The sequence below is a fragment of the Panthera leo genome, chromosome B2 (assembly GCF_018350215.1).
Source record: "Panthera leo isolate Ple1 chromosome B2, P.leo_Ple1_pat1.1, whole genome shotgun sequence".
In the NCBI taxonomy this organism is placed as follows: Eukaryota; Metazoa; Chordata; class Mammalia; order Carnivora; family Felidae; genus Panthera; species Panthera leo.
The window spans coordinates 9,324,365-9,337,061 of NC_056683.1; the positions used below are offsets into that span (position 1 = coordinate 9,324,365).

The window sequence follows — 12,697 nt, forward strand, 5'->3', positions numbered from 1 at the left end:
AGTCACAAATACCTTCATTAAGACACAGGAAAGATCTCAAACAGTCTCACTTTATACCTTAAAAACTGGAAGAACAAACTAAGCTTAAATTTATGATAAAAGGGAAAATAACAAGGATCAGAGGAGAAATAAATGAAATGGACTCCAGAAAAACAATAAAAAAGATCCACAAAACTAAGAGCTAGTTCTTTGGAAAGATAAACAAAACTGACAAACCTTTAGCAAGATTAACTAAGAAGAGAGAATATTCAATCAGACATGAAAGAGGAGACATTATAGAAAGGGTATAGAGAGGATTATGAGGCTACTGTGAATGATTATATGCCAACAAATGGGATAATCTAGAAGAAATGGGTAAATTCTTAGACACATATGACTTACAAAGCCTAACTCAGGAAGAAAGAAAATATCTAAAGAGACAAATAATGAAGAAGATTGAATCACTAATTAAAAAAAGAAAAAGACAAACACAAACAACCCTCTCAACACAGAAAACCCCAGGACCATATGGTTTCCCTTGTGAATTCTACCAAATGTTTAGAAAAATTAATACCAATTCTTCTCAAACTATTTCAAAATAATAAAAGGGATACTACCTCCAAACTCATTTGACAATGTCAGAATTACCTGGATACCAAAATAGGGCAAGGACTCCACAGGAGTAGAAAATTACAGGCCAATATTCCTGATGAATATAGATTCAAACATTCTCAATACAATATTAGCAAACATAATTCAATAGCACATTAAAGGGATCATACTGCATGACCAAGTAGGATTTCTAACTGTGGTAAGAGGATTATTTAACATTCACAAATCCAAAAATGATATATATCACATTAATGAAAGATAAAATTCATATGGTTATCTCAATAGACGCAGAAAAAATATTTGACAAAATACGTTCTTTCATAAGAATGATCAATGAATTGGTTATAGAAGGAATATTTCTTAGCATAATAAAGCCCATGTATGATAAACCCATAGCTAACCTCATACGTAGTGATGAAAAGTTAAAATCCTTATCTTTAAGATCAAGAGCAACAAAATTACCCACTGTCACCATTTCTATGCAACAGAGTACTGGAAATCTTAGCCAGACCAATTAGGCAAGAAGAATAAAAATAATCCACATCAAAAGAGAAGTAAAATTACTTCTGCAGATCTATACACAGAAAACCCAAGACTCCACTCAAACTTGTAGAATAAATTAATTCAGTTAATTTGCAGATAACAAAATGAACATACAGAAATCAGTCGCATTTCTACATACTAACAATAAACTCCCTAAAAAAGAAATTAAGAAAGCCATATTATTTACAATAGTATAAAAAGCACTAAAATACTTAGAAACAAATTTAATGAGGGAAATGTAAGACCTGTGTACTGAAAACTTTAAGACATTGATAAAAGAAATTGAAGAGAAAGAAATGGAAAGATACCCCATGTTCTTGGACTGGAAAAATAATATTGTGGAAATGTTCATACTACCCAAAGTGATGTATAGATTCAATACAATCCCCATCAAAGTTATTCCAGTGGCATTTTTCATCAAAATAAAAGAAACAATTCTAAAATTTTTATGGAACCACAAAAAACTGCAAATAGTGGGAGCAATACTAGAAAAGAGAAGAATCACAATACCTAATTTCAGCCTATATTATGAAGCTATAATAACCAAAACACTATGGTACCGGCATTAAAAGCAGGCATACAGATGAAAGGAACAGAATAGGAAACCCAGACATAAAATCCCATATTAAGTCAACTAATTGTGACAAGGGTGACAAAAACACACAATGGGAAAAGGATAGTCTTCAATAAATGGTGTTGAAAAAAGTAGATATTCACATGTGAAAGAATGAAACTAGAACCTTATCTTACACTACTCACAAAATTAAGTTGAAATGTGTCAAAGATTAAAGTATAAGACCTGAAACCATAAAACTCCTAGAAGAAAACATAGAAAAAAGTCCATGAATGTGGTGTAAGCGATGGTTTCTTGGATAAGTCCCCCAAAGCACAGGCAATATAAAAATAAATAAATGGGACTACATTAAACTAAAGAGCTTCTTCACAGCAAAGGAAGCAATCAATAAATCATTAGGATGAAAAGTCAACCTAAAGAATGGGAGAAATGCACAAACTTTATATTGAATAAGGAGCTAGTATCCAAAAGAACTCATACAAGTCAATAGCAAAAAACCAAGTAATCCAGGTGAAAAATGAGCAAAAAACCCTGAATGTTATTTTCCCATGTAAGACACACAAATGGCAACTGTTACATTAAAGGATGCTTGACATCACTAATCATCAGGGAAAGGCACATCAAAAACAATGAGGTATAACCTCACACCTGTTAAAATGGCTTTCACAGAAAAGACAACAAATAAAAAATGTTGCCAAAGATGTGGACAAAGGGAATCCTTATACACTGCTGGTGGGAATGTAAAATAGTGCAACCATTTTTGAAACAATATGGAAGTTCCTTAAAAAATTGAACTACTACATGATCTAGCAATCTTACTCTTTAGTCTATATCTGTAGATAGACTATATGTATATAGACTGCATAGACTATATCTGTGTATATATGTAATTGAAATCAGTATCTAAAAGAGATCTGCATACCAACATTCACTGCAAATTTATTCAACATAGTCAATATATTAAAAGAGTCGAAACATCTGTGAATGGATAAATGGATAAAGAACATACATATACATATTTGAATATATAAATACAACAACCAACTGTATACCTAAAACTTACACAGTGTTATAGGTTAATTATACCTCGTTAAAAAAAAAGAAAGAAAGGAAAACCAGAGAATACCACAGAAAATTACCAGGTTACAAATGTAGGCAAAGGGAGGAAAAGAGAAACAATGGAAATACAAAATAATCAGAATATATTTAATAATATAGCATTGGTAAGCTATTAGATATCAATAAAAACTCAATATAAATGAAGTTTTTTTGTGAGAAAGAACATGAGCGGGGGAGGTGCAGAGGGAGAGGCGAGGGAGAGAATCTTAAGCAGGCTCCATGCTCAGTGGGGAGCCCAATGTGGGGCTTGATTTCATAACCATGAGATCATGACCTGAGCCAAAATCAAGAGTCCCGTGCTTAACCAACAGAGATACCCTAAATTAAATTAGTTCACAAATTAATGGCACAGAGTAGCTGGGTAGATTAAAAAAAGAGAAGACTCAACTATATGTTGCCCACGAAAGTCTACAGCTTTAATGATACACATAGACTCAAAGTGAAGGGATTGAAAAAGGTATTCCATGCAAATGGAAACCATAATAAAGCAGGAATAGCTATACTTATATCAGACAAAAGAGATTTTAAGCCAAATAGTAACAAGAGAGATGTAAGGTAATTATATAATGTTATAGGGGTCAATTGAACAAGGATATATAACCATTGTTAATATACATACATCCAACATCAGATACCTAATATATTAAGCAAGTACTAGCAAATATGAAGAGATAAATAGATAAAAATGCAACAATGGGGGATTCTGAGCCTCAATGTCAGTAATGGTAGGTCAATCAATAAACTTTGGACCTGAACCACTGTGAAACAAATAGAACAAACGGACCTAACAGACATTCTATTCAAAAGCAGATTACATGTTCTTCTCAAATACCCCCAGAACATTCTCAATAATTGATCATATGATAAGACACACACTAGTCTTTAAAAATTTAAGGAGATTGAAATCATACCAAATACCCTTTCCAACCCATAATGGAGTCAACAACTAGAAATAAACAACATAAAAAAAATTTGGAAAACTACAAATATGTGGAAATTAAGCAACACACTCCTGAACAACCAATGGGTCAAAAAATTGAAAGGAAATAGAAAACACATATAGAATCACCAAGAGTGCATGATGGTTCCCTTTTCTCCACATCCTCCTCAACACTTATTTCTTCCTTTTGATTCTAGCCATTCTGACAGGAATAAGGTGATAGATCATTGAGATTTTGATTTGCATTTCCTTGATGACTATGATGTTAAACATCTTTCATGTGTCTCTTGGCTACTTGTAGCCTTCTTTGGAAAAATGTCTATTCAGGTCCTTCCCATTTTAATTGGATTGTTTTCTTTTAAGTTGTACCAGATCTTTATATATTTTGGCTACTAACCCATTATCAGATATGTCATTTACAAATATCTCCCATTCAGTAGCCTGCTTCGTTGATGGCTTGCTTCACTGTGCAAAAGTTTTTATTTTGGAGTATTCCCAACAGTTTTATTTTGCTTTTGTTTCCTTTGCTTGAGGAGACATGTCTAAGAATGCAAACTGGTGCAGCCATTATGGAAAACAATCAGAGTTTCCTTAAAAAGCTAAAAGTAGAATTACCCAATAATTTTGCTACTTGGTATCTATCCAAAAAAGTGAAAACACTAATTTGGAAAGATAGATGCACCACTATAATTATTGCAGCATTATTTACAATATCCAAGATATGGAAGCAACCCAAGTGTCCATCCATAAATATGGATATAGAAGATGTGGTATGTTTTACAATGGAATTTTGTTCAGTCATTAAAAAAAAAGATCTTGACATTTGGAACAACATGGATGGACCAAAAAGGTATAATGCTAAGCCAAGTAAGTCAGACAAGGCAAATACTATATTTCACTTATATGCAGAATTTAAGAAAAAAAAGGACAAAGGAAAAGGAAATACACAAAAACAGACTTAAATGCACAGAACAAGCTCATGGTTGCCAGAGGGATGGTGGATACTGGAAGGAGTGAAAAAGACCAAGGAGATTAAAAGTACACCTATTGTGATGAACATGAATAATGTATAGAATTGTTGAATCATATTGTACACCTGAAATTAATGCTAATTGTACTTCCATAAAAAATAATAAGAAATTATAGAAACAAAGCAAAATGGAAACACAACATAACAAAACCTATGAGATGTTGTAAAAGCAGTTGTGAGAGGGAAAATAATAGCATAAATTCATATTTTAAGAAAGGTAAAACATCTTGTGCTTGCTTTGACATCACATAAAACCAGAATGATACAGAGTTTAGCATGGCCTTTGTGCAAGGATGACAAGCAAATTTGCGAAGCGTTCTGTATTTTTGCACCGTGTGGGGCTCTGCTCTGACAGTGCAGGATGTTTCTCTCTCTCCCTCCATCCCTCCCCCCTCTCAAAATAAAGAAATAAACTTAAAAAATTTTTAAAAAAGAAAGTAAAACTTCTCAAAGATGTATCCTAACTTTACACTTCAAGAATTAGAAAAGGGAGAACAAACAAAGTCCACAGTTAGCAAAAGAAAGGACAACAGAGATCAGAGTGGAAATGAGAGACTAGTAGATAGAAATCAATTGGTAACTTTTTTAAAAACGTATACTTTAGTAAGCATGTAAACAAATAGGTACTCTTTTGGAGAAACTGACCAAGATACATCTATTAGGGGATGCAAGTGTTCATCTAAATCTTCTATGTTTTTTTTGTTTTTTTTTTTTTTTACGGAATATTTATTGAAGTTGATTAAAGTATAATTTCTCATGTGCCATATTGGAAGTCCTTTATCGTAAGGACTATTCTTTTGTTTGATGACAAACAGCAGCCACATGGTCAGTGACTTTTCTGGACCTCCACATTGGATACATTCAATTTCTTCTTGAGACACAAGTTTCTTTCTGTATTTCTGAGGTAACGCTTTTATTATTTGTGCAGTATCTGGTGGATCCAGATGCATCAGCAAGTCTGGTGATTTACCTCCCTTAGAATGCTGTGAAATTGAAGAAGACTGAGATGGTTGTCCTACTGATCACAAAGCTTCTGATACACTGACTTTAGAATTGTCTCTTCTGGGGGCTCCTGGGTGGCTCAGTCGGTTGAGCATCAGACTCTTGATATTGGCTCAGGTAGTGATCTCGCGTGGGATTGAGCCCGGTGTGTCAGGCTCTGTGCTGTGTGTGAAGCCTGCTTAGGATTCTCTCTTCTTCTCTCTCTTGAACATGTTTTCTCTCTCAAAGTAAATATTTGAAAAGAATGGTGTCTTCTGTCAGGGAACCTTAATGGAATGTGTGGCTTGACTACCTGAACGACCTTGCTGGCAGATGCCATCTTGGTGCCCATCATGACTCTGAGATGGGGCAGCTTCTGGGGTACTTGGTAGCCATAGAGATAACCATAACTGTTTTTTTTTAAATAAACAAAGTTGATGAACTTTTAGCTACACTAACTCAAGAAAGAGCGAACACTCATTAAAAGTAAAATCAGAAACGAAAAACCAGACATTACAACTTACACTACAGAAATACATCGGGTCCTTAGACATTATGATCATATACCACTAAATTGCATAAAGTAGAAGCAGTTTAAATATGTAAATCAATAAATACCATTAACAGAATGAAAGATAAAAATCATACAATCAAATCTCAATAGATGCACAGCATTTGACACATATTTTTTCATGGTAAACATCTACAAACATTTGGAAATAAAAGGATATCTCAACATATTTAAAACCACTTATAATAATCTCACATCCTAACATGTGCAACAGTGAATAATTCAAAGATTTTCCTGTAAGATCAGAATGAGACACAGTTGCCTACTATCATCACTCTTAGGCAACATAGTACTACTAGAAGTCCTAGCTATAGAGAAATTAGGCACCAGACAAAGAAATAAAAGCAATCTATATTGGAAAGGAAAAAGTAAAATTGTCATTTGCAACCGATATGATCTTACATATGAAAAATCCTAAAGACTCACCCAAAAAGTATTGGAACTTATCAGACAGATTAGTAAAGTTGCAGGATATAAAATCAACACTTAAAAACCAGGTTTCAGGGGTGCCTGGGTGGCTCAGTTGGTTAAGCATCTGGCTCTTGACTTCAGCTCAGGTCATGATCTCATGGTTCATGAGATTGGGTCCCATGTTGGGCCCTGCTCTGACAGTGTGAACGGCCTGCTTGGGATTCTCTTTCTCCCTCTTTCTCTGCTCCACTCTGCTCATGCTCTCTCTAAAAAATAGTTAAACTTAAAAAAAAATCTGTTGCATTTCTCTACACTACCAAAAAATATCTGAAAAAGAAACAAAATTATGCCACTTACAGTTTTATCAAAAACAATGAAAAACTTAGGAATACATTTAACAGAGAAGGTGAAAGATGTACAATAAAAATTATAAGACCTTGGTGAAAGAAATTGAATACAACAAATGGACATATACCTTGTTTTCTTGGTACAGAATAATATTGTTATTGTTACAATGTCCATACTATCCAAAGCCATGGATAGTTACAATGCAAACTTTATAAAAAATGCAATGGCATTTTTAATAGAAATTGAAACATCAACCTAAAATTTTTATGGAACCATGAAAGACCCTAAATAGGTATAGCAATAATTAGGAGGAAGAACAAAGCCAGAGACGTCATGCTTCTTGATTTCAAACTAAACTGCAAAGCTATAGTAATTACAACAGAATGGTACTGAAGAGGAAGAAAGATTGCAAAGTAGGAAGATTCTGAGCTCACTTAGTCCTGTGGGCACACCACGGCTACAACTAAATATAATGCAACTCACTGTGAGAAAGACCTGGAGACTAGCAAAACAGCTCTTCCACAGCTAAAGATAAGAAGATAAAGCCACCTCAAGAAGGGCAGAAGGGGAAAACATGTTTGGGAGCTAAACCCCAATGTTACAACCCACAAATGGGAGGGATATCACAGGTGCAGAGGCCTTCCCTGTGGAGTGATGGGTTGAAGTCCCAAATTTGACACCTCCTACCAGGAAGATTTGTCCTGGAAGATGAGCCCCCATAATGCCTGCTTTTCAAAACCAGTGGGGCTTGATGCTGGGAGACCCAGAGGGCTTTAGGAAATGAAGACTCCAGCTTCAAGGACCCATGCACCATATCATCACTTGCTCTGAGAACCATCACAAAAAGAAGCAGTTTGCAAAGCACCAGGCCTATACATGATGGATATTTGTTGACTGATTTTAGGGCATGTGCTGGATGGGCAGGGATCTGTAGGAAATTTCCCTGGTGAGTGGAATTTTTATTGCTCTTCTTCATTCTGCCTTGGGGCCCCAGTGCTGGAAGGAGCCAGTTCGGATACTTTTCATCTACCTTGCTAGCACCACTCACCTTGCCCTGGCATCCTCCTGTGGACCCACCTTGCTCCCCCTCCTGCCCTGGCAGGAACTGCTCCATTGCAGCTCCTGCCTTGCCACATCTGGGGAATAGCCTTGATAGGGACTAGTGCCTCTTTAATGTCACTCCTGCCCTAGCTGGGAGGGGGCCAGCTCTGCTCACAAGCAGGTCTATAGCAATCATAGGTGAGTCTTGGAGCCAACCACACTGGAGGGGCCAATCCCAGCCATAAGCATTCCCACAGAGAGTGCAGCTGGGCCTCTCATCTAGCTACACCAGGGGTCAGTCCCACACACAATAGTAGCTGTGGCCAGGCATTGCTGCCAGTTGGGCCAGGGACTAGCCCCACACCAGTGTTCTATCAGCAGTCATGGCCTGGTTCCAAAAGGAGGGTACATGCAGTCCATTCAGGGGATACCCATAGAGAGTGGCTCTGGTGTCCATGGGAGATTACAGTACTGAGCCCCGCAGGATAGCTTCTACATAAGCCATGACCTTCTACATAAGGCCATGACAGGAGATGTAGCTGTCTTACCCAATATATAAAAATAAAGACAGAGTCAGACAAAACAAGGGAGAGAAATGTGTTCCACATGAAATAAGACAAATCATCAGAAAAAAAACTAAACAAAATGGACACAATCTATGTGATAATGAGTTCAAAATAATGATTATTAAGATGCCCACCACTCTTGAGAGAAGAGTGAATAAAGTCAGTGAAAACTTACACCAAGAGATGGAAAAAACAAATCAGAGCCAAAGAATACAATAACTGAGATTAAAAAAAAAACACAAGAGGCAATCAACAGATTAGATGATGTGGAAGAACTGTGCTCTGAAAGACAAGGTGGTATAAATCATCCAAGCTGACAGCAGAAAGAAAAATGACATTTAAAAAATAAGGATAAGTTGGGGTGCCTGGGTGGCTCAGTCAGTTAAGTTGGCTCAGGTCATGACCTCTTGATCCATGAGTTTGAGCCCCACCACCAGGCTCTGTGCCAACAGCTTGGAGCCTAGAGCCTGCTTCGGATTCTGTGTGTCCTCTCTCTGCCCCTCCCCAGCTCATGCTCTGTCTGTCTCTCTCTTAAAAGTAAATTTAAACACTTAAAAAAAAATGAGGATAAGAGATGACCTCTGAATATACAAATATTCACATTTTTTGTGTCCCCAAAGGAAAACAGAGACAGGGGCAGAAAATTCATTAGAAGAAATAGTAATTGAAAATTTCCCTAGCCCAGGAGGGAAACCAAATATTCAGGTCTAGGAAGCACACAGAAGCACAAAAAAGATGCACCCAGAAAGGTCCACACTAAGACACATAATAATTAAAATGTCAAAAATTAAAGATAGAGAATCTTAAAAGCAGTAAGAGAATCCATTAATTGATAAATGGATAAAGAATATGTGGTGTGTGTATATTATATTAGATATAATGGAATATTATTCAGCCATGATAAAGCATTTGTGACAACATAGATGGAACCAAGCTAATAGTCCTCTCCAACTGTTCCCAGCCAATGGCACCACCCCACACCTCAGAGCTCAGACAGGGTTACTGGGGCACCTGGGTGGCTCAGTCGGTTGGGCGTCTGACTTTGGCCCAGGTCATGATCTCCTGGTTTGTGGGTTTGAGCCCCACATCAGGCTCTCTGCTGACAGCTCAGAGCCTGGAGCCTGCTTCAGATTCTGTGTCTTCCCCTCTCTGCCCCTCTCCCACTCATTGTCTGTATGTTTCTCAAAAATAAATGTTAAAATATTTAAAAAAAAGAATAAAGATGTTACCAGCAGACATGTTCAGAAATCTAAATTGAGCTCACTGATAAAGAGCAGTCTCTGTCAAAGTGAAATCATGAAGTCTGGAAAAGGCAAGTGCTTATTCAAATAGACAGATACCAGTGTAAAAATAATGACAAAAAATCTGGTAAACATGACACTACCAAAGCAGTGTCAATAATTAAACCTAAGGAAATGTATATTCATAATTGTCACACAAAGAATTCAGAAAAGTTCTCTTAAAGTAGTTTAATAAACTACATGGACACACAGATCACTAAATGAAATTAGGAGAACAATGCATGAAAAAATAAGGTCAAATAGAGACCATAAAAAAATACTCCCAGAAATTATAGAGATGAAAAATACATGGAACAGAAGAATTCAATAGAGAGCTTCGAAAGTTGACTAGTGCATGCAGAGGAAAGAATGACCTATATGACAAGACATTTGGAATTATCCAGTCACAGGAGCAAAAAGAGGGAAAAAGTAAAAAAGAGTGAGAAAAACTTATTGGACTTATGGGACATAATGAAAAGAAACAATATTCACATTATGGGAATTCTAGAGGAAGAAGAGAAAAAGGGATAAAAAGCATTTTTAAGGCAATAATGGTTAAAGGCTTCTTTAAACTTGGGAAAAACTTACATCCTGGTCCATTAGACTTAAAGTACCCAACGGTGGTTGAACCTGATTAGGGCTACACCAAAACATGTGATTAAATTCTCAAAAGTCAAACACAACACATTAATTTTGAAAGCAGCCAGAAGAAAGTTCCATATGAAGAAATCCCCATAATGCTATTGGTGGATTTCTCAGCAAAACTTTTCAACTTAGGGGAGAATGGAATGATATATTTCAAATTCAGAAAGAAAAAAAAAAGTCAACAAAGATTTCTGTATTCAACAAAACTGCCCTTTAGAAAAGGAGAGATCAGGGAGAGTGGGGTCAACATGGCAGAGACGTAGGGGGATCCATACTTCCCACACCTCTCAAACAAAGAAGTGCTGAAGCCAAAGGACTTTGAACCCCAGAGTCTGGGAGGAAAACAGACTGAATCTACCAGGAAGAAAATGGGAAAACTGGAGAAAAGATAGGTGGGTGATTGTGAACTGGGGGAGATAAAAAAGGCCACGTGGGCATGGAGGGGAGGGACCCCCTTCTGCGGAGAGACAAAGGGAAGAGAAAGCGGCTAGGGAAGTGTAGGACCATATCTGGACAGGAGAAAGACCTCAGACTGAGACTGAGAGGGATCCTATCTCTAACTGTGGGGCTTTCTTTGGACTGGGGCCAGTTCCCTGTTTGTGCACCTGGGGAGGAGGGGAGCCAGTCCTGGCTTTGGCGGTAGGTCAGGGGCACAGTCTGCAGTTGGAGAAAGCGGTCCCCTCCTAGAGGGCTGCAGGATAGTACAAAGCCTGCCTGCACTGCCACTCCCGGGCTCAGTGGCTGGCAGTCTGCAGTAGGAGAAAGCGGCCCCCTCTCTGAAGTGCTGTGGGAAAAGATAAAGCCTGCCTGTGGCTGCCTGTGGCCGCCACCCCTGGGGCTTGGTGGTGAGGTTAGCAGTGCAGTCTGCAGTAGGAGAAGGCAGTCCTCTCTGAAGTGTGGTGACACAGACAAAGCCAGCTGGGATCACCTATCAGGTGCAGAGAGAGGCGCTTCCCCAGTACCAGAGCGCACGGAGTGGGGCTTTGAATCCTGGCCAAGCGGAGGGTCAGGGGAGCTGGCGGAGTGAGAAGGACCATCCCCTCTGCGCCTGCAGCACAGTAAGGACTACTCAAAAGGAGTCCACTGGTCCAGGTCCATGGAGAAGACACTAGGGGATCACCATTCTGCCCTTCCCCGCACCCCCACCGGGGCTTCAGGGATCAGTCCCGGGGCCCATGGTGGAGGTGGGTCCAGACTACACCAAACCACACCCCTTCACACCAGGTAACTGAATCTACAGGAGCTGGGCAGACCCTGTCGAAAGCTCCTCCAGACAAGTGCGACAGCATTGCCTGGATTAACTCAAGGTCAATTCTGGATATATATTCTTCTCCCCATTTCTCCTCCTTATCTCTTCCCTCCTCTAGGCTGGTTACTCTGGTTATTGGTTTTCCTAAACAGATGTATTTAATCCATTCTCTTGATACATGTTCTTCACCTCCTTCTTTACATTCCTTTCTCTCTCTCTAGAGTAATCAAGGCATATAGTTTCTCTCTCTGGGTAACTTTATCTTCGTTTCTTTTCCCCTGCCCCTCCTTTATTGTCCTTTCTCTCCCTCTAGATTAAGACTTTTAGTCTCTCTGCCTAGTCAATGTTTATTTTTTCTACCCCCCCCACCCCATAATTTCTCTGTATGTGCTTTTCCATCAGCACCGCCTCCACCCTCTTCGTTACTTGTAGTTGGTGTTTTTGGGTTTTTTTAGTTTTTTGTCTTTGTGTTGTTTGTGTGTGTATGCATGTTTTTGTCTCCTGTTTGTTTTCTTTATACGGCTACTCCAAGGAACAAATCAAAGCACACCTGCTGGGGGTCCAACATATCACTAAGAGTAGGGTAATAAAATAACCAAAGTCACAACAACAGAGAGCAAGTAACAATCTCCAAAAAGATGCCTCCTGAAGGGCCAGGACGTGGAGAGTGTATGACACCCCCCCCCCCCTTTACTATAGCAGTGATCACAGGTGCAGAGCACACAAGCTTTTAAAATGCATAAGGGACAGAAAACTACCCAAAATGATGAAATGAAAGAATTCTCCTCAAAAGAAATTCCAGGAAGTA

At 38.2% G+C, this 12,697-nt stretch overlaps 2 pseudogenes; one reads left to right on the forward strand and one right to left on the reverse strand.

Moving 5' to 3' along the window:
* Positions 1 to 2,103: 2,103 nt before the first annotated feature.
* Positions 2,104 to 6,133, reverse strand: LOC122219303 (annotated as a pseudogene).
* On the forward strand, positions 5,027 to 5,125 carry LOC122220839 (annotated as a pseudogene).
* Positions 6,134 to 12,697: the final 6,564 nt, after the last annotated feature.